The sequence below is a fragment of the Triticum urartu genome, chromosome 6A (assembly GCF_056163025.1).
Source record: "Triticum urartu cultivar PI428250 chromosome 6A, HENAU_Tu73, whole genome shotgun sequence".
Taxonomy (NCBI): Eukaryota; Viridiplantae; Streptophyta; class Magnoliopsida; order Poales; family Poaceae; genus Triticum; species Triticum urartu.
The window spans coordinates 492,959,575-492,983,122 of record NC_141878.1 but is presented as its reverse complement, the minus strand read 5'-3'; positions in this window follow the sequence as shown (position 1 = coordinate 492,983,122).

The window sequence follows — 23,548 nt, the reverse complement described above, 5'->3', positions numbered from 1 at the left end:
ACTAGTCTAAGTTACTCCCCACTATAACCAGCCTTAGAGAAACGACGAGGTTGAAGAGATTGCTCTAGCACGGACTCCAAGAAATAATATGGTGTCAGATGGATGTCGTGGTGGTGGCGTGTGCCGTACTCCTGGACGTGAATGCTTGTTCTGGCCCATGCCACCCTACTACTCCTACTACTTACTCCTACTAGTATATAGTATACTAGTATCGAGGATTCGAGGTGCTGGTTATGTACAACGAACACATTAACATATGGCTACAGTAAAAGCACCTGCCCGACGCGCGAAGCATGTGAAGCTAGTACAAATTTAGAGAAGCGACTCGAAAGCCATTCATAAATTTAGTAAGTTTATCACAGGCATATCATTTTATTACATACAACAGGTCATCAACCCACATCGACAACGAGGATACATTATAAATACTAAAGTTTTCACCACACAACAAATAACAAGCCATGAAATGAACTTCAACTCAACCATTCCGTGGCGTTGGAAACGCTTGCTTTGAACCACAACTGATTCTCTGGGACGGGCCATCTGTTGTTGATCTGGAGACCAATGCAGGACCGATCATCTAGGCTGAAGCGGCCTACTATATCAGTACGAGGGTAGGGAACCACCCAAATGTCCGAGGTATAGACACAGTTGCTTCTCATAAATGTGTCAGCAGCAGTTGGATCGCCTTTCACCATCATCGGATAGTTTTGTCCAAGGAAGAGCGGGTTTTCTCCAAGACTATCAATTCTGTGCCAGGGAGAAGGAGTTGGCGCTAGCACACTAGTATACATCCCGAATACCGTGCAACGGGTGTTGGAATAGGTCCGGAGAGTGCGACCATGGGAGACACCTGCTTCCTTACCAGTAACATCATCAGTGGGTTGTATACACACAAGAAGAGGTGATCCATTGGAATTAGTTGCCAGGCGCCACAGAGTATATCGGCGCTGCTCGTCCTCATGCTTGTGATCATCACCATCGTCATCTCCCCCTTGGTTATAAAATTTTTCAAGTATAGGTGGTGGGATGTTCACAGGACCTTGGAAACACAAGAAGGTTAATTAGTAAAGGGAAACTTGCTAACCCGCATGCATGTGGATGAAACAATTATAATTATGGTGGAAGACAAATGTACCGAAACTACTAGGATGCCATGCAAAAACAGTGCCACGAGTGGTGGCAGCAAACACAAGGCCCTCGTATTGAATTGCATCACAGTACTCATCCGTGTACAGAAACTGATTCTTGAGCAATATCCATCGAGTCGAACCACGAAGGACGGCAACAAGCTTGTCGAAGATAGCAACAACTTGATAGTTGTTGTAATTCCAAGAGCGGTTGGGAACTCGACAAATTGCTATCTTCCGTAGAAGATAGTCACCATGATCGTATTTGAACGTGCGTACATTACCGGTGTGCTCAACCTCTGGGCAGTGTGCTGAGATTTTTGGAAGTGGAACCCGGTGACGAGTGTACACATTCACAAGTTCCCACTCATAGTTGGACCCAATGTAAACAACCCAATCTCCATTTGTGCCCGCCCAAGCCTTGCCCTCGAGTGATGGCATCTTAACATCATACGTATCATTATCAAGCGGCATCAACTGGCATAGGGCGAGGCCTCCGTCGTGCCGGCGCCAGTCATCAGGGTCACGACAAATAAGATAGGGGAGATCAAACCGCTCCTTGACTCTTGGGTTCTTTGTAATGATGTTATTAGTTGAGTCGAGAATGGGCTTGAACGAACCTACCATGCTAGCCGAGGTGAAGACGTCGCACCGATCAATGAGTTCCTCCACCACGTCATCTTTCAGATCGGGGCAAGAATAACGGGGTCGTTTCCGGCCTATTCCCTCCACGGAGAAGTCGATCGAACAATGGCAGAAGAAAGGGTGAAGGGCTGAAGGAAAATGGAGGAGGGAGAGGAAGAGCGTGCGACAGCAGTTCCAAATCGAGAGGGAAAGGCGAAGAGTCGGTGGACGGTTGCGAGTTTGCCACGATTCACGAAGAGGCGCCCCGGCCTACACGTCCGTTCGGAAATACTGGGCTGTGCGGGACACTCTGGCCTGTCTAGACATCCTTTTCTTTTATGTTTACCACAGACCAGCCCAATAGTTTTTTTTCTTTCTGAAAATGGCTAGCCCAGTTCTTTTGTGATTTGTCAAGTAAGTCGCTTTAGCAGGCCTGCTGGGCTGCAAATCTTTCAAGACGAGGAGAGCTTCATTCGGCTGGCCGAGAAAATGGCCTATCAGTAATGAGAAATGGGCTGTACATTTTTAAAACACATCAAACCGGCAATTATTTTCAAATATCTTTTTTTCATTTTGAGATTTTAAATTGCATTGATTTTTATGCGTGGACAATTTATTAGATTTTATATTGATATACATTTATTTTTAAAATCAGTCTGAATGTGACTCGAAATTTTGGGATTAAAAATAGTTCAGACCGCACCGACATATGCAAAATTTTGTATAATTTTTTAACCGTGGCCACAATATGGGCTGTAATGCTAACATAAAGAATATGGGCTCCAAAAAAACCTGTAAGAATTAGCAAATGGGCTGTAAATTATTTGAAATAATGGTAGATGGGCTGTATGCTGTTTTCCACATATTTGAGGCTTTTCACAGATGTCCTGTATACTGTTGGATGTCCATCCAACGGCCGTCGTGCTTCTTCAATCTCTGCTCTTCCTGCTCCAGCCGCTCAAACAAGCGCCGATGGGACTGCCTGCTCCCTCCTCCCCGCGGCCGGGTGTGCTGCCGCACAGGCCTCACCGCCCCATCGTACTCCCATCGCTGGCCTAGCCATCCCTCTACCCACCCATACCTGCTGTTATTCTCCGGTGACAGCAGACGAACCAGTAAACTCTCGTACAGTCGTACTCCCCTCTGCGTGGGAAACAAAAACAACGGCCGAGTCTTCCCTGCCTCCGTGTCGTTCCCTTCCTAGGCCTCGCCGTCGTCCACCGCCCTGGTGCTCTCAGCGTGGCGTGGTCAGCATGGTCGATGACTGACATGCTTCTGAAGTGGACTGTACATGGAGAGGCTGACAGCTGGGTCCACGGCCGCACGCAAGGAAATGCCTCCTTATTACGCGCAAAATAATGAATACCCCCTACTAGCTGGGACCGAGTATAGTGGGCCTACTAAGTTGACGGGGACGAAGGGCTTTGTCAACTTAGCCAATATGCACGATTCTAGCTCGACTGACCGTACGATGTCGATCCAATGGCCGTAGTGCTTCTTCAACCTCTGGTCTTCTTGCTCCAGCCGCCCAAAGTAGCGCCGGTCATGCCGCCTGCTCCTGCCTCCCGTGGCCAGCTGTGCTGCCGCGGAGGCCTCACCGCCCCATACTACTCCCACCGCTGGCCAGGCCATCCCTCCACTCCACCCACCCACACCCCCTGTTATTCTGCGGCGACGACAGCGCAGCCGAACCAGTGAACCCTCGTACTCCTCTCTCCGTGGGCATCCACTGCCGCGTCTTCCCCGGCTCCGCGTCCTCCCCTTCCTAGGCCTCACCGTCGTCCACCGTCGTGGTTCTGTCAGTGCGGCATGGTCAATGTGGCCAACGACCGAATTCCATCGGAAGAATACTATACGTGGAGAGGCTGACAAGTGGGTCCACGGCAGCCGCAAGGAAGTGCCTCCTTATTACGCGGAAAATAATTATTCCTCCACCTCACAGCAGGGACCCACCGGACGCCTACCAGTATATCGCGAAAAAAATGTTTGCCCCTGACTGCTGGGACCCACCCGACGGGCCATCGTATTTCGCAAAAAAACGTTCCCCCTGCTGTCAGCTCGGACCCACCGGAAGTGCCTCCTTATTATGCACAAAAAAATGAATATCCCCTGCTAGCTGGGACCCACCTTAGTGGCAGGCTGACTTGTGGGCCTACTAAGTTGACGGGGACGGAGGGCTTTGTCAACTTAGTCAATATGCACGATTCTAGCTCCAGTGACCGTACGATGTCCATCCAACGGCCGTAGTGCTTCTTCAACCTCTGGTCTTCTTGCTCCAGCCGCCCTAACCAGCGCCGGTCGTGCCTCGTGCTCCTGCCTCCCCTGGCCGGTTGCGATGCGGCGAAGGCCTCCCCGCCCCCTACTACTCCCACTGTTGGCCAGGCCATCCCTCTACTCACCCACCCTTGTTATTCTGCGGCGACGGCAGCCTCACACCGCAGTGAACCAGTGAACCCTCGTACACCTCTACGCGTGGGCATCCACTGCCGCGTCTTCCCCGGCTCCGCATCGTCCCCTTCCTGGCCTCGCCATCGTCCACCGCCCTAGTGCTCTCGGCGCGGCGTGGTCAACGTGGTCAAGGAATGGCTTCCATCGGACGTGGACTGTACGTGGAGAGGCTGACAGCTGGGTCCACGGCCGCAGCAAGGAAGTGCCTCCTTATTACGTGCAAAATAATTATTCCTCCACCTGACAGCGGGGACCCACCGGACGGGCCACCAGTATTTTGCGAAAAAAATCTTTTCCCCCTGACAGCTGGGACCCACCGGACGGGCCACCGTATTTCGCGAAAAAACGCCCCCCCCGCCGTCAGCTCGGACCCACCGGAAGTGCCTCCTTATTACGCACAAAAAATGAATACTCCCCCGGCTAGCTGGGACCCACCTTGCTGGGAGGCTGACTTGTGGGCCTACTAAGTTGACGGGGACGAAGGGCTTTGTCAACTTAGTCAATATGAACGATTCTAGTTCCAGTGACCGTACGATGTCCATCCAACGGCCGTAGTGCTTCTTCAACCTCTGGTCTTCTTGCTCCAGCCGCCCAAAGGAGCGCCGGTCATGCCGCATGCTCCTGCCTCCCGTGGCCGGCTGTGCTGCCGCAGAGGCCTCACCGCCCCCTACTATTCCCACCGCTGGCCAGGCCCTGCGGCGACGGCAGCCTCACACCGCAGCTGAACCAGTGAACCCTCGTAGTCCTCTCCGCGCGGGCTTCCGCTGCCGCGTCGTCCCCTTCCTAGGCCTCGCCGTCATCCACCGCCGTTGTGCTCTCCGCGTGGCGTGGTCAACGTGGTCAAGGAACGACTTCCATCGGAAGAGTACTGCACGTGGAGAGGCTGACAGCTGGGTCCACGGCCACAACCCAGTTTTTTTGTGATTTGCCAAGTAAGTCACTTTGTCAGGCCTGTTGGGCTCCAAATCTTTCAAGACGAGGAGAGTTTTCATTCGGCTGGCCGAGAAAATGGCCCATCAGTAATGAGAAATGGGTTGTACATTTTTAAAACACATCAAACCGGCAATTAGTTTCAAATATCTTTTTTTTCATTTCAAGATTTTAAATTACATTAATTTTTATGCGTGGAGAATTTGTTGGATTTTATATTGATATACATTTATTTTTAAAATCAGTTTGAATGTGAGTCGAAATTTCGGGATTAAAAACAATTCAGACCGCATCGAAATATGCAAAATTTCGTATAAGTTTTTAACCGTTGCCACAATATGGGCTGTAATGCTAATAAAAAGAATATGGGCTCCAAAAAAACCTGTAAGAATTAGCAAATGGGCTATAAATTATTAGAAATAATGGCAGATGGGTTGTATGCTATTTTCCACAGATTTGAGGCTTTCCTAAAAAAAGGTTGACACACAAGCACTGACTGTTGGATGTCCATCCAATGGCCGTCGTGCTTCTTCAATCTCTGCTCTTCCTGCTTCAGCCGCTCAAACAAGCGCCGGCGGGACTGCCTGCTCCCTCCTCCTCGCGGCCGGCTGTGCTGCCGCGCAGGCCTCACCGCACGACCGTACTCCCATCGCTGGCCTAGCCATCCCTCTACTCACACACACCTGCTGTTATTCTCCAGCGACGGCAGACGAACCAGTAAACCCTCGTACAGTCGTACTCCCCTCCGCGTGGGGAACAACTGCCGAGTCTTCCCTGCCTCCGTGTCGTCCCCTTCCTAGGCCTCGCCGTCGTCCACCACCCTGGTGCTCTCAGCGCGGCGTGGTCAACGTGGTCAAGGAAGGACTTCCATCATACATGGACTATACGTGGAGAGGCTGACAGCTGGGTCCACGGCCGCAGCAAGGAAGTGCCTCCTTATTACGTGGAAAATAATGATTCCTCCACCTAACAGCTGTGACCCACCGAACGGGCCACTGTATTTCGTGAAAAAAATGTTTCCCCCTGACTTCTGGGACCCACTAGCTACATCTTCGCATGCAAGGAAGTGCGTCCGGGCAAAAAAAAACGATTCGCCCCCTGACTGCTGGGACCCACCAGCTACATCTTCGTAGGCAAGGAAGTGCCTGACAGTCGGGGCCCACCTGGTCGAAGCGTACGTAGAATTGTCATTCTGGTCGTGAACGTGTACGTACATACTGGTCGATGTAGAGGCGCACACGTATCGTAGTAGAGGCGCGCACGTGTCGTAGTAGAGGCGCGCATGTAGCATGTACACGTACGTACAGCGACCAGGGTGCAAGAAAGCAAATACGGCCACGTATGTGTACATACGGGCGGGGTCTCGAACGCCTACTCACGCATACGTACGGCGAGGGCTCGTGTACATGGCTGGGTCGGAATGGAGAAACAACGTCGTCGTCGTGTTCATGGGGAGGCAACGGAATGCGTCGTGTTCATTGGGAGGCAACGGAATGCGTCGTGTTCATGGGGAGGCAACAGAATGCGTCGTGTTCATCGGGAGGCAACGGAACGCGTGGGAGCCAACCGGCTGGGTCGGAACGGAATGCGTGGTCGTGTTCATCGGGAGGGCTTGGACGGAATAGGCGATGGAAACGAGGCCTGGCGTACCGCACAACGGAGGAAACGGACCTCCTACGTTCGGAACAGGGTCCTGTTGATCGGGAGGGGTCTGGCGTACCGCAAAACGGAGGAAACGGACCTCCTACGGTCGAAACGGGGGTCCTGTTGATTGGGAGGGGTGTGGCGTACCGCAAAACGGATGAAACGGACTTGTGTTGGAGCGCTACGGTCGAAACGGGGGTCCTGTTCATCAGGAGGGGTGTGGTGTACCGCAAAACGGGACTCCACGGGATACTGTTCATCTTCACCGTCGACCCCCTCCAGCCTCCACGAGCTACTGTTCATCCACCGTCGACCTCCTCCAGCCTCCACCTGCGACTGTTCATCCACGGGCTCCTGTTCATCCGGCCTCCACCGCGCGCTACTCCACCGGCTACTGTTCAACCAGCCCTCTCCACGGGCTCCTGTTCAACCACCCCTCCATGGGCTACTGTTCATCCTGCCCTCCACCGTCTACTGTTCATCCTGCCCTCCACGGGGTGGTCCTGTTCATCCAGCCTTCCACGGGGTCCTGTTCATCCAGCCCCAACCGGCTCGATCGATCGGGGTCATGTTCATCCAGAGGCAACACCACGGGGTCCTGTTCATCCACCCCCACCGGGAACTGTTCATCCACCGCCCCGTAACACCCACTGTTCATCCAGAGGCAGCATCGATCGGCTTTAGTTAGCAGCAGTAGCGAAGGAATCGCTCGATCGGGTTCAGTTAACAGCCATTGATCGATCCCTCGGGTTCAGTAACGCGTAGCCTGCAGTGCAATCGCTCGGGTTCAGTTAGAGCCCAACGCGTCGCTCGGGTTCAGTTAGAGCCAACGCCTTGCACACACGCGCGTACGTGTACGAGAGAAACGTGCATTGCTCGGCCCCGACCTCCCACCATAACCGGGAACTCCCCAAAATTTTCCTCCCCCTCGCTTCTACCACGGTTTTTTCTGTCATGGACGGCCCAAAGAATGTCATGCAACTGCGTCTCCGGCCCGCCCAGGACGAAAAGCCCATTTTCTGTCATGATTTTTTGTCATAGAAGTAGGAGCCCACCACATCTATGATGATACCGGGTTTTGTCACAATTATCGTCATAGAAGTGTCATATGTATGACATAATTTTTTTTCGTTCGGCCCAAAATGTCACGGATGTGTCTTTTTTTGTAGTGCAAGCAATCATGATTGGCTCTTACTCGGGGACTTTAACTACCTCCATGCTCCTGATAATCGTAACAAACCTGGGGGCTGCCCTAATGATATGTTCACTTTCAATGACATTATTCACAAGCAAAATCTAATTGAGCTCCCCATCAGAGGTCGTTTGTACACATGGACCAACTTGCAACAGTAACCTCTTTTAGAGCAACTCGACTGGTTTTTTACCTCTCTTAATTGGACTATTGTTTACCCCAACACCTTGGTTAAACCTTTGGGCAAGCCTGTCTCGGATCACGTGCCTTGTCTGGTTTCCATCCAAACCTCTATCCCTCACAACAAGATTTTCAGGTTTGAACCTTATTGGGTCTTGCACCCTGGCTTTATGGGCCTTGTTCAAGAGGTGTGGGATAGACTCGTACGATCCTCGAATGCTGCTACAATTCTTTGTCGCAAGTTCAAAGCGCTCCGACATGCGCTCAAACTTTGGAGTAAACACATTTCCCGTCTATCTGTGGCAATTGAAAATTGTAATAAGGCTTTGGCAGACCTAGACGAACTAGAGAACAATAGATTTTTGACAACCCCCGAAATGAACTTCCAAAAAATTCTGAAAAAGCACCTACTACGGCTACTTAATTATCAGAAGCAGTACTGGAAAAAACGTTGCACCATTCGATGGATTAAGTTCGGGGATGAAAACACCAAATTTTTTCAAGCGGTGGCAACTGAACGCTATAGGAAAAATAATATTGCCAACTTTAGAACCAATGATGGCACGATTCTTGAGGATCTCCCGAGCAAAGAAGCCTTGTTGTTACAAACCTATAAAGATCGATTGGGTACTTCCAACCCCACTGAGATGAAATTCAATCTCCAAGAAATAATCCAACATAACACCAACCTTGATCACTTGATTGACCCTTTCACTCACGCTGAAATTGATGATATTGTCAAGGATATGCCTGCGAATCGGGCCCCTGGTCCTGACGGATTTAGTGGGGTATTCCTGAAAACATGTTGGCCCATCATCAAACATGACTTCTATACACTCTGTGATCAGTTTCATGCTGGTGACCTCGACATCACAAGTATTAATGACAGACTCATAACCCTTATATCGAAGACAAACTCTCCAGAGACGGTCAATGACTATCGGCCGATCACTCTGCTTAACTGTTGCCTTAAGCTCCTCACCAAGCTGCTTGCTAATCGTCTTCAAAGTGTCATTCTACAACTCATTCACAGGAATCAATATGCTTTCATCAAAGGGCGCATGATCCAAGATTGCCTAGCTTGGGCATTCCAATACATCCACCAGTGCCAAACGTCCTGACGCGCGATCATTCTCCTGAAGTTTGACTTTGCAAAAGCCTTTGATACTATCGCGCATACTCCTATGATCAATATCATGAAGCACATAGGGTTTAACGACAAATGGCTCTCATGGATCAGGTGCCTCTTCTCCACTGGTCGTTCTTCTGTACTCCTTAATGGAGTCCCTGGCCGCCAATTCCACTGTTGGAGTGGCGTGCGACAAGGTGATCCCCTGTCACCTTTAATTTTCGTCCTTGCCGCTGACCTCCTTCAAGCTGCCATCAATGAAGCATTCAGACAAGGGATGATCCAGCTTCCTTTCCCGTGCGCAGGCCAAATAGATTATCTTGTAATACAATACGCTGACGATACGATCTTGGTCTTGCCGGCCTATCCTCAGCAGGCTACCACTATTGAAGAGATTCTGACTGACTATGCGTCATCCAAATGCCTGAAAATCAACTTCCACAAATCAACTCTCATACGGATCAGCACCTCTCCCGTACTAGCAGCTGATTTGGCAAGTATCTTTGGCTGTACTGTAGGGTCTATGTCATTCACATACCTCGGGATACCTCTTGGCACGTCTAAACCAACAGTTCTTGATCTTATGCCACTAGTGTGCTCAGTAGAGCGGCACCTCACCTCCATGATCGCCATGATGTCGTATGGGGGCAGACTCTCTTGGCTCAACATAACGGTCACTACCCTCCTCATATATGCGATGTGCACTCTAAAATTCCCTCCAAAGCTGACCGAGATGCTAGACAAAATCAGAAGGAGATGTATTTGGACCAAAAAGACAGAGCAAGGTGACAAGTGTAGCTCTTTGGCTGCGTGGGAAATGGTTTACAAACCCAAGAAACATGGTGGCCTTGGGATAATCAACATCAACCTCCAGAATTAAGCGCTCCTCCTGAAGTTTCTTCACAAGTTCTATAACAAGTTGGACATCCCGTGGGTGCATCTTCTCTGGAACAACTACTATACAGACAAAATCCCTCATGCTTCAGACCCCATGGGATCCTTCTGGTGGCGCGACATACTCAAACTCACACCCATCTTCAGAGGGATTTCACGTGTCCAGGTTGTTTCTGGCTCAACGGTTTTGCTTTGGAAAGATCTCTGGCATGATGATGTGCTTGACACCTCTCATCCCCGTGCTTTCTCCTTTTCCATCCATGAAGACATGTCTGTTAATATGCATGATGATGAGTCTCGCCCTTCCAAGTCCAAGGTGAAGCCTAGGGTGGTGCCATCTGAGCTGCCTCGTGTTGCTGCGTCCGAAGAAAAGATGACGGAGATTGAGCTGCCACCTCCTACATCCATCACCACCATGCAGAACATTGGTACACAGCTCTGTGCCATCCCCGCTGAGGAGCTTACTGAAGACATACTTACTGCAGGACACGATGGAGCTACTTCGGCCTCCTCTTCCTAACTCCTCTGCTATCTGTTAGTTCATGGTTCTTTTGCATAATTGGAACGTTCTTTGCTGGAATGTCTGTGGTTTAAACTCACCTGAGAAACATTTAGCTCTTTCAAACGCGATCAACTCTTCTGGCTGTGCCGTTATTTGTCTTTACGAATCTAAAATGCAGCATTTTGACGTGTCTATGCTTAAAACCCTATGTCCTAAGCGCTTTGATTCTTTTTGCTTTTGTTCCGGCGATTGGTGCGTCTGGTCGTATTATCATGATTTGGTGTAGTCATGTTTTCGATGGTACGGTGTTTATGTCTGAACAATTTGCGCCGGGGGTGGAATTTTCTTCCAAACAATCGGCTCTGCGGTAGAAACTAGTTAATATTTACGGCCCTTGCCAAGGTGACCAACATACTTCTTTTACCAATTGCCTTTTTGATTTGGATATTCCCCCTACCGAGGATTGGCTCTTGCTCGGAGATTTTAATTATATTCGTTCGCCGGAAAATCGCAACAAACCTGGAGGTGATGTAAATGACATGTTTACCTTTAATGATTTCATCCGCGAGCAATGTCTTACTGAGCTACCCATTAAAGGTCGTAATTTTACTCGGTCGAATATGCAACAGAACCCCCTCTTTGAGCAGCTAGATTGGTTCTTTACATCACTTAATTGGACGACAACATTCCCTAACACTCTTGTTATGCCCCTTGGAAGGCCTGTTTCTGATCATACACCATGCAATGTCTCCATTCGAACCTCCATTCCTAAAAGTAGACTGTTTAGGTTTGAAACTTATTGGATTGCACATGCGGGCTTCTTTGACGTTGTCACACAAGCTTGGAACAAGCCTATCAAACATGGGAGAAATGTTAATGCGGCCGCCAGCTTGTGTCAAAAGCTTAAGAATCTTCGACATGCTCTTAGCCGTTGGAGTAAAAGTATCTCATGTCTGAAAATAGCCATTGAAAATACCAACAAGGGCCTACTGGAGATTGATAATATAGCCGATAAGCGCTCATTGACAATACCCGAGGGGAATTTTCAGCGCATCCTTAAGACCCATTTGCTTCGTCTTCTAAATACCAGAAGGAGTACTAGAAAAAACGTTGCACTTCGTTGGATTAAATTCGGGGATGAAAATTCCAAAATTTTTCAAGCTGTCGCCACTGAAAGGTACAGGAAAAACTGTATTTCAGGTCTGAAATCTAAAAATGGCATTAGCCTTGATGATCACGCGAGCAAGGAGTCCATCTTGTTTGAGGCCTTTAAAAAACGTTTGGGAACAACCCAGGTTCCGCAAATGAAATCCAATCTTTAAAATATGCTTCGATCTCAGGTTGACTTTGACAGCCTCACTGTTCCATTTACACACGAAGAAATTGACTATGCGATCAAAGAAATGCCACCGGATCGGGCCCCTGGCCCAGACGGCTTTAATGGTGCATTCTTGAAAGCTTGCTGGCCCATAATCAAACTGGACTTCTATCGGCTTTGTGAGGAGTTCCATCAGGGGACGCTAAACCTTGAAAGCCTCAACTACGGGTACATTACTTTGATCCCTAAAACTAGGGCCCCGGAGTCTGTCAATGACTTTCGTCCAATCACATTACTAAATTGCTGCCTTAAGTTGATCACCAAAATTCTAGCCAATAGATTGCAGCGTGTGATCCTGAAAATTGTTAATAAAAACCAATATGGGTTCTTAAAAGGACGATCAATCCATGACTGTCTTGCATGGGCCTTTGAGTATATCCACCAATGCCAAGCTTCGAAACGTGAGATCATTCTCCTTAAACTAGACTTTGCTAAAGCTTTCGATATGTATGAGCATGCTGCCATCATTCAGATCATGAAGAGCATGGGGTTCAACGATAGATGGATTTCTTGGATCAACAACATCTCTTCCTCTGGAAAATCTTCGGTGCTACTCAACGGTATACTGGGGAAACAATTCCAGTGCAAATGTGGGGTTAGGCAGGGGGACCCTCTCTCCCCTCTCATCTTTGTCCTGGCGGCGGACCTCCTTCAAACTGCAATTAATACAACCTTAGCCGATAATCTATTGCAACTGCCTATCCCCTCGGCTGCGCCATCTAACTACCCGGTCATACAATACGCGGATGACACGATAATCCTCCTGCCAGCATGTTTGGATCAGGCGGCTCGTTTGAAAACTATCCTCACAGACTATGCTGACTCTATTGGTCTACACATTAATTTCTCCAAGTCTACACTGATCCCTATTAATACCCTTGCTGACAAGTGCCGTGACATTGCAAATATCTTTGGATGTACCACTGCTAATATGTCGTTCACCTACCTTGGTTTACCACTTGGTACTACTAAACCCACGATCCTAGACATGACCCCCCTGGATCTGCAAAGCCGAGTGCAAGATCACGGTTGCCATGTCGCTCATGTCCTACGCAGGCAAATTGGCTCTAATGAACTCACTTGTCACGTCTCTGGCTATCTACCCCATGGCTGTTCTTCGTCTCCCTAGAAAAATTATTGAACAATTGGATAAGATACGACGACATTGCCTCTGGATCAAGAAAACAGATAATGGTAACAAGTGGAACTCTTTGGCGGCCTCGGACATGGTTTGTCGCCCTAAGGAGAAAGGTGGTTTGAGCATTCTCAATCTCAAAGTCCAAAACGATGCTTTGCTACTCAAACATCTACACAAATTCTACAACCAAATGGACATCCCTTGGGTCAATTTGATTTGGAAAACCTACTACGTGGCCACAATCCCGCATGCATCCCCATCTTGTGGCTCCCAATGGTGGCGTGAACTGATTAAGCTCATGCCAACGTACCGAGGTGTGACCAAGGTCCAAATTCGTAGTGGAGAGATGACCCTTTTTTTTTGAAATATGGCTGGTGCAATCACATCCTCGAGGAGCAATTCCCTAGGGCCTTCTCTTATACTTCAAGAGAAGATGCATCAGTTCGTAGTATGCTTACTATATCCGAAATCGGTGATGCATTTCACCTACCTCTTTCAACTCAAGCCCATGATGAACTTAGAACGATCCAAAATGCGGTCTCCTCCACTGCACTCTCGGATGAGAGAGATGTTTGGATCTGCACCTGGGGCTCGTCCACATTCAAGACCAGGGCCGTCTCCAGAAATTTGGGGCCCCGGTGTAAAAAATAAATTATGCTATGGTTCGGCTATCAATTCATGTAATGCGTGCTCGTCCTCACATATATCATCCAAGATTTTATCACTCTATTGAGCAACCGATTGCTTGGTGTCAACTGTGTCATGCGGAGTACTATAGGTTACACATTTGCATTATATGATCATCAAACATAAAATAGGATCTTCAAAGTATTGACCTTTGTTTCATATTATTGGGTGTGTATTAATTTAAGGGAATTCTGAAATATTAATCATTTCTTATTTCCAGCTCTTTGATTCCCTTCGATAGGTTGTTTCCACTAAATAAAAGTCTACGGTAAAAAAATGGCCCCGCGAACGGAGCGATCTCCTTGCTAATTCTCTTTGATCCGGAATCCTCACCCATGCAATTACCGTGTCAAAATATCCGGAACTAAATGGTGTATGCAGTAGGGAGTTGTGTGGGAAAAAAACTTATCGCATGAGATGGAAAGGAATCATGCGCATGCAGGGGAGGTAATCAAGGTAAAGAAATCCCATGCATGTAGGGGCGCGTAGAGAAGGAAATAAATCGTCGGCCAATGAGAGATCATGCATGACATGCAACGTAATTAGCGCAAGATTAATGATCTTGGGGGCCTCATTTTTTCGGGGGCCCTGTGCGGTCGCCCACCTTGGCCACCCTCATCGATGGCCCTGTTCAAGACTACGACATACTACAAATTCTGTTTCCGAGAGCTTCAGGTCCACGAGGCGTTTAAATGGCTCTGGAAAGCCAAAAGTGTCCCCAAGATCAATGTTTTTGGTTGGTTTCTTCTGGTTGATCATCTTAACACACGCAATATGCTCAGCAGGAGGCACTATAACATTGGGACCAACCTGGACTATCTCCTTTGTGGCGACCACGTGGAAGAAACCCTTGAGCATCTCTTCTTTCGCTGCACCTTTAGCAAACGGTGCTGGCTTGAGCTTAATATCACCTGGCCTGCTACAGGAGATCGGTTGCATATGATGAAACACCTTAAGACGGGGAATCAACGCAAGATGATCATGGACACCTTCCTGGTCGCTGCGTGGAGTCTGTGGAAGGAATGAAACAATAACTATTTTAGGAAAGTGGCCCCTTCGGTTGACAGTTGGCTAGCCAGGTTTAAAAAAGACTTTGCCAACATTTCTTATAGACTCCCTGAAGATAAGAGACATCTCATCTCTGCCATCCTAGCTTCTGTTCCCTAACTAGATTAACTTGTTAGCTCTCGGACTATCCTTTGTAATAGATTAGGCCCCCATTTTGTACATTTGTAATATAGTCACCCATTTGGGTCTTTAATATATACATGTAGTAGGACGTGCTCCTACTGTCCAACTTTCAAAAAAAAGACATGTCTGTTAAGGATTTCTTGGGCAACAGATGCTTGCTGAAACCTTTCACCTCCCCTTGTCCCCTCAAGCATTGGATGAGGTGCGCGATCTCCAAGAAATAGCCATGCACATGTAGCCTTCCATGTCCACAAATGATGTTTGTACTTACACCTGGAGGAAAGCTGACTTCAAAGCTGCCGACTACTACAAGTATTGTTTCCGAGATGTGGCCACACACCCCACCTTCTCACACTTATGGAAGTCACACTTTATTATGCGGATCAAGGTCTTTGGGTGGCTTCTCATTCATGATCGTCTCAATACTAGGAACATGTTGAAGCGCAGGCACTTTAACATTGGGGATGATCACACGTGCTTACTTTGTTGGACGCAGGTGGAGGAAACGGTTGACCACATGATTTTCTCATGCTCATCCAGCCGAGCTTGCTGGGACAAACTTGGCATCTTCTGGCCACCATATTCATGCAGGCTTCAACTACTCCAAGAAATGCATCAATCCTGGGACGGGACACTGTTTTTCTTCGACATATTTTTGGTTGCTGCCTGGAGCCTATGGAAAGAAAGAAGCAATAAACACTTTAGGGGCATCACTCCCAGCATTGACACCTGGCTTCATAGATTCGCTAAGGACTTTAGCCTGCTGCAGCATAGAACTAAAGAGGCCCTTGGTTCCTCCATTATCTCCTTTGTAACCTCTTTACACTAGCGCTTGTACTTCTCCACTCTTAGCTTGCCACCGTGCAAATCTGAAACCCCGTCCCCCCCAGGGGGAGGGGGGATAGAGATGTCTGTAACCCTTCTACATGAGATGTAACTGTGTACCATTCCATATATGAAAAATAGTAGGAGCCTCTCCTACTGTCTAATTCCTCAAAAAAAGAAAACTCGGGCATTTGCTTGAAATATTAACTTCAACTCCTGGAACATCTCATATGGTCTATGACATTCAAAATGTCTTTGAAGTCTCAATTCTAAGTCATAAAGCATGGCACACTGAACTATCGAGTACTCATCAGATCGAGCTTGCCAGACATTCACAATGTCAGCAGTTGCTCCTACAGTAGGCCTTGCACCTAGCGATGCATCAAGGACGTAATTCTTCTATTCAGCTATGATGATAATCCTCAAGTTACGGACCGAGTCCATGTAGTTGCTACCATCATCTTTCAACTTAGCTTTCTCTAGGAACACATTAAAATTCAAGGGAACGATAGCACGGGCCATTGATCTACAACATAGATATACAAAATTTTCAAGACTAAGTTCATGATAAATTTAAGTTCAATTAATCATATTACTTAAGAACTCCCACTTAGATAGACATCCCTCAAGTCATCTAAATGATCACGTGATCCATATCGATTAAACCATGTCCGATCATCATGTGAGATGGAGTAGTTTTCAATGGTGAACATCTCTATGTTAATCATATCTACTATATGATTCACGTTCGACCTTTCGGTCTCAGTATTCCGAGGCCATGTCTGTATATGCTAGGCTCGTCAAGTTTAACCCGAGTATTCCGCATGTACAAAACTGTCTTGCACCCGTTGTATGTGAACATAGAGCTTATCACACTCGATTATCACGTGGTGTCTCAGCATGACGAACTGTCGCAACGGTGCATACTCAGGGAGAACACTTGTACCTTGAAATTTTAGTGAGGGATCATCTTATAATGCTACCGCCGTACTAAGCAAAATAAGATGCATAAAAGATAAACATCACATGCAATCAAAAATATGTGACATGATATGGCCATCATCATCTTGTGCCTTTGATCTCCATCTCAAAAGCACCTTCGTGATATCCATCATCGCCAGCTTGACACCTTGATCTCCATCGTAGCGTCATTGTCGTCTCGCCAACTATTATTTCTACAACTATCGCTAACGCATAGTGATAAAGTAAAGCAATTACATGGCGATTGCATTTCTTACAATAGAGCGACAACCATAAGGCCCCTGCCAATTGCCGATAACTTTTACAAAACATGATCATCTCATACAACAACGTATATCACATCATGTCTTGACCATATCACATCACAACATGCCCTGCAAAAACATGTTAGACATCCTCTACTTTGTTGTTGCAAGTTTTACATGGCTGCTATGGGCTTCTAGTAAGAACCGTTCTTACCTACGCAACAAAACCACAATGATGTTTCGTCAAGTTTGCTGTTTTAACCTTCATCAAGGACCGACCGTAGTCAAATTGATTCAACTAAAGTTGGAGAAACAGACACCCGCCAGCCACCTTTATGCAAAACAAGTTGCATGTTTGTCGGTGGAACCGGTCTCATGAACGTGGTCATGTAAGGTTGGTCCGGGCCGCTTCATCCAACAATACCGCTAAATCAAAATAAGACGTTGGTGGTAAGCAGTATGACTATGATCGCCCACAACTCTTTATGTTCTACTAGCGCATATCATCTACGCAAAGACCTGGCTCAGATGCCACTATTGGGGAACGTAGCATGCAATTTCAAAAAAAATTCCTATGATCACACAAGATCTATCTAGGAGATGCATAGCAACAAGAGGGGGAGAGTGTGTCCACGTACCCTTGTAGACCGAAAGCGGAAGCATTAGTTTAATGCGGTTGATGTAGTCGAACGTCTTCTCGATTCAACCGATCAAGTACCGAACCTACGGCACCTCTGAGTTCTGCACATGTTCAGCTCGATGATGTCCCTCGAACTCTTGATCCAACAAAGTGTCGAGGGAGAGTTTCGTCAGCACGACGGTGTTGTGATGATGATGGTGATGTGATCTGCACAGGGCTTCGCCTAAGCACTACGACAATATGACCAGAGGAGTAAACGGTGGAGGAGGGCACCGCACACGGCTAAGAACAATTGATGTGTTTAGAGGTGTCCCCTGCCCCCATATATAAAGGAGGGAGAGGGAAGGAGGCCAGCCTAGAGGGCGCGCCAAGTGGGAAACCCACTTGGACTCCTAGTCCAATTCGCCCCGCTTCCTTCTATCGGAGGGGGAAAGGGGGAATGAGAGGGAGAGGGAGAAGGAGAAGGAAAGGGGGGCCACGCCCCCTCCCCTTATCCAATTCGGACTCCCCATGGGGAGGGGGCGCCATCCCCTTGTGGGCTGCCTTGCCTCTCCCCTATGGCCCATGTGGCCCATTACTTCCCCCGGGGGGTTCCGGACTTCCGGTAACCTCCCGGTACTCCGAAAAATACCCGAAACACTCCGGAACCATTCTGGTGTCCGAATACTATCGTCCAATATATCAATCTTTACCTCTCGATCATTTAGAGACTCCTCGTCATGTCCGTGATCTCATCCGGGACTACGAACAATCTTCGGTCACCAACACACATAACTCATAATACAAATCGTCATGGAACATTAAGCGTGCGGACCCTATGGGTTCGAGAATTATGTAGACATGACCGAGACACATCTCCGGTTAATAACCAACAGCGGAACCTGGATGCTCATATTGGTTCCTACATATTCTATGAAGATCTTTATCGGTCCAATCGCAGTGACAACATACGTCATTCCCTTTGTCATCGGTATGTTACTTGCCCGAGATTCTATCGTCGGTATCTTCATACCTAGTTCAATCTCGTTACCGACAAGTCTCTTTACTCATTCCGTAAGGCATCATCCCGTAACTAACTCATTAGTCACATTGCTTGCAAGGCATATCATGATGTGCATTATCGAGAGGGCCCAGAGATACCTCTGCGATACTCGGAGTGACAAATCCTAATCTTGATCTATGCCAACCCAACAAACACCTATGGAGATACCTGTAGAGCATCTTTATAATCACCCAGTTACATTGTGACGTTTGATAGCACACAAGGTATTCCTCTGGTATTCGGGAGTTTCATAATCTCATAGTCAAAGGAATATGTATAAGTCATGAAGAAAGCAATACAATAAAACTTAACGATCATTATGCTAAGCTAATGGATGGGTCTTTTCCATCACATCATTCTCCTAATGATGTGATCCTGTTCATCAAATCACAACACATGTCTGTGGTCAGGAAACTTAACCATCTTTGATTAACGAGCTAGTCTAGTAGAGGCTTACTAGGGACACTTTGTTTTGTCTATGTATTCACACATGTGTAACGTTTCTAGTTAATACAATTCTAGCATGAATAATAAACATTTATCATGATATAAGGAAATATAAATAACAACTTTATTACTTCCTCTAGGGCATATTTCCTTCATCGTATAACATTCATAACCTAAGGCGACACAGAACTAGCTCCAATTCATCAATATAATGTAGGCATGTATTCCATAAATAGTCATACGTGCTTATGGTAAAGAACTTGCATGACATCTTTTATCCTACCCTCTCGTGGTAGCGGGGTCCATAAGGAAACTAAGGGATATTAAAGCCTCCTTTTAATAGAGAACGGGAACAAGCATTAACACATAGTGATTACATGAACTCCTCAAACTACGGTAGGAAAGAATCCTAATTATTGTCACCTTGGGGTATGCAGATCATAGCACGTAGCAGGTGCATATAACTTGTAAGATCGGATCAAGAACACAAATATATTGGTGAAAACATAAATGGTTCAGATCTAGAATCATGGCACTCAGGCCCTAGTGACAAGCATTAAGCTTAGCAAAGTCATAGCAACATCAATCTCATAACATACTGGATACTAGGAATCAAGCCCTAACAAAACTAACTTGATTACATAATGAATCTCGTCCAACCCATCACCGTCCAACAAGCCTACAAAAGAATTACTCACTCCCGGCAGCGAGGATCATGAAATTGGTGATGGAGTATGGTTGATGATGACGAGGACCGAAGACCCCCCCTCTCTGGAGCCCCGAACGGACTCCAGATTTGGCCTCCTGATGAAGAACATGAGCTGGCGACGGTTCTGTATCATAAAACAAATGAAACTTCCTCTCCTATTTTTTCTCAGGAAACATGAATTTACAGTATCCAGATTAGGGTCAGCGGAGCCTCGTGGGCCCCACTACCCACCAGGGCGTGCTAGAGGGGGGTGGCGCGCCCTGGTTCCTAGTGGTCAGCATCCCCCCTCCAGTGGGTCTTTGCTCCAATATTTTTCTTTTACTCCAAAATAATTCTTCGAAAAGTTTCGTCCAATTACAAGAACTTTTATTTTTGCTCAAAAACAACACCATGGTAGTTTGCTGAAAAGAACGCCAGTCCGGTTTAGTTTCATTCAAATCATGCAAATTAGAGTCCAAAACGAGAGCAAAAGTGTTTGGAAAAGTAGATACGCAGAGACATATCAACTCCCCCAAGCTTAACTCATTGCTTGTCCTCAAGCAATTCAGTTGACAAACTGAAAGTGACAAAGAAAAACTTTTACGAACTCTTTTGTTCTTGTGTCCATATATATGCTTAAATAATGCTCAGGTTTTCATCAAAGATCATAACTAACCATGAAAACGATAACTCTTAGAAATTATATTCACTCATATCAATGGCATAATCAACTAGCGAGAAATAATAAAATATCTCAAATTCCAACACTTTGTCAAAACAATCCTGATGTAACAATAGTGGTATCTCGCTAGCCTTTCTGAGACCGCAAAACATAAATGCAGAGCACCTCCAAAGTTAAAGCATCGACTAGACATTTTAATTCATGGTAGAAGATATCCAATCATGATGCACACAATATTAACTATACACAATGCATGAGAATGACAATAGTGCTCTCAGGACTGGTGCTTGTTTGAGAAGGTGATGACTCAACAATAAAAGTAAACCAACATAAAATTAAATAGATAGGCCCTTCGCAGAGGGAAGCAGGGATTTGCAGAGGTGCCAGAGCTCATAGCTCAGAGGTAAATATAATTTGGGGGGTATACTTTCTAGTCAACGTTACAACCAAGGGTTTCCAATATCTTCCATGCTAAACACGTTAGCGGCGGTTCCAAGCGGTAAAAGTAAAGTTTACTCCCCCTCTGATACGTCCATTTTGCATCATGTTTATCTACTGTTATTTACTATGTTTTATTGCATAATAATGCTTTTTGGAGTAATTCTAATGCATTTTCCCTCACAATATGCAAGGTTTACACAAAGAGGGAGAATGCCGGCAACTAGAATTTTGGACCAGGAAAAGCTATTTCAGAGTTACCTATTCTGCACATCTCCGAATGAGCTGAAAATTTACGGAGAATTATTTTGGAATATTGGAGCAAATAACCACCAGAGGGGGCCCACCAGGTGGGCACAACCCACCTGGGCGCGCCAGGGAGCCCAGGCGCGCCCTGGTGGGTTGTGCCCTCCTCGGCCCGCCTCCGGTGCCCCTCTTCTGGTATATATGTCATTTTGACCTAGAAAAAATGAGGGGAGAAGTTTTGAGATGAAGCGCCTCCGTCTCGAGGCAGAACTTGGGTAGGAGCACTTTTGCCCTTCGGTGGAGCGATTCCGCCGGGGGAAGTTCCCTCCCGGAGGGGTAAATCATTGTCATCGTCATCACCAACAACTCTCCATCTTTGGGATGGAAATCTCCATCAACATCTTCAACAGCACCAACTCCTCTCAAACCCTAGTTCATCTCTTGCGTTCAATCTTTGTACCGGAACCATAGATTGGCGCTTGCGGGTGACTAGTAGTGTTGATTACATCTTGTAGTTGATTACTATATGGTTTATTTGGTGGAAGATTATATGTTCAGATCCATTATGTTATTTATGTAGCGACCCGACCTTAGACGGTCAAGTCTCTGTGCTTAAGTGTCATCCCTGGATCGGTATGCCGAGACGCACAATACTCAAGGATTTATAACAGAGGTAAATCACATGTATAAAATAACGTAAATACTATTACCTCAATCCAAATAGCGGAAGTAACAACAAGGTTGTGGATTCCCATCAACACCAACGGCAAGTTGAGTGTAGAAATCGTAACCCTAATGTATCACTTACTCGTCGTAAGAATCCTACAACATGAGACGTTGCAGCCACAAAGGGTCAGTACATTGAATGCACTGGCAAATTCACACCATAGAATAATGATGAATAATAGCTATCACTACATGCATATATGGCTGGTGGAAAAGCTCTATGGTTATAATATTTTTGCGAAAAGCCAATTTTTCCCTACTGCAAAGGAATATAATTTATTTAACTACAAAGTTGGTTGAAAATATTGAGAAGGTTCCTCCAACTTAGTCCCAAATTAACATCAATAACCCAACAAATTATTTAAGTAATGTGATGAGATCAATATGATAATCCAAGAACCAGATACTCAAGATGTCCATAACCGGGGACACGGCTAACCATGATTAGTTTGTACACTCTGCAGAGGTTTGCGCACTTTTCCCCACAAGACCCGATCTCCTCCATTGAATTTCTCGCACTACCGGGTGTTTGAGAAACTGATGACCGAGACACAGTCTTTCAGAAGCATTAACTCTCTACTCCGGATAGACTATACCACCTACAACCCACTACCTGCTAGTCTATCTCTTCAAGAGCTTCACGCAACTTACTCCACTATGCTAGAGCCCATAATAGCTTGTGGCTGCACACGGAAGTTTCTAGCATGAATAATCTTATGATCCCTTTGAGCCTGGGTGGCATTCCATAGGGTGATCACACGGGTCCTCCGGGATCCCCTTGGGCAAACACTGGGTTCTCCAGGTGCCCGGGCAAACCACTGGGTGCTCCAGGGTGCCCCAACCAATCCACCTAGATGTGTATTAAAGTAGCCACCTTAAGTTAACCATTAAATAATAACTCTCACATCTGTCATGAATTCTCTCAAACCAATCCACGTCTACGAGCATAGCATAGCAATATGAGCATAACATAAAAGTAACTCTCAGGGTTTGAATGCAGGGCAATAGGTTCCTCCCTCATCAACTACTTCCCGATACCCACATGTTATCAAGTCCTAACCATGAAATGTTTGAGGGTTGAAACTAATACATAAAAACTGGGTATGAAAGGGATATGATCAAAGTGTGAACTTGCCTTGTACTGTTGATGAAGATGATTCATACTCATAACTCTTGATATTTCTACTCGTCACACTCCGTTCAATCTATCGTGAGCAAGGAATAGTAACCACACATAAGCAATCACTCAGAAGATCGGGAAGAACGAAGAAGACAGTTAGGAAAACATCAAAACTAACAAATAACTCTTGCAACATAAAACAATTTCTAACAGTACCAAAATTATGTGAATTTGGCCTTATCAGAAAGTTTAAGTCAAGAGCTTTGATTTGCAAAAAGAATCAACTAAATTGGAGTTATAAAACTCAAGTTATGAATAAAAGAAATTTGAATTCAAATATGGTCTAATTCAAATTTTAAACTTTCGAAAACATGTTTGAGTTGGATTACTGGATAGAGGAG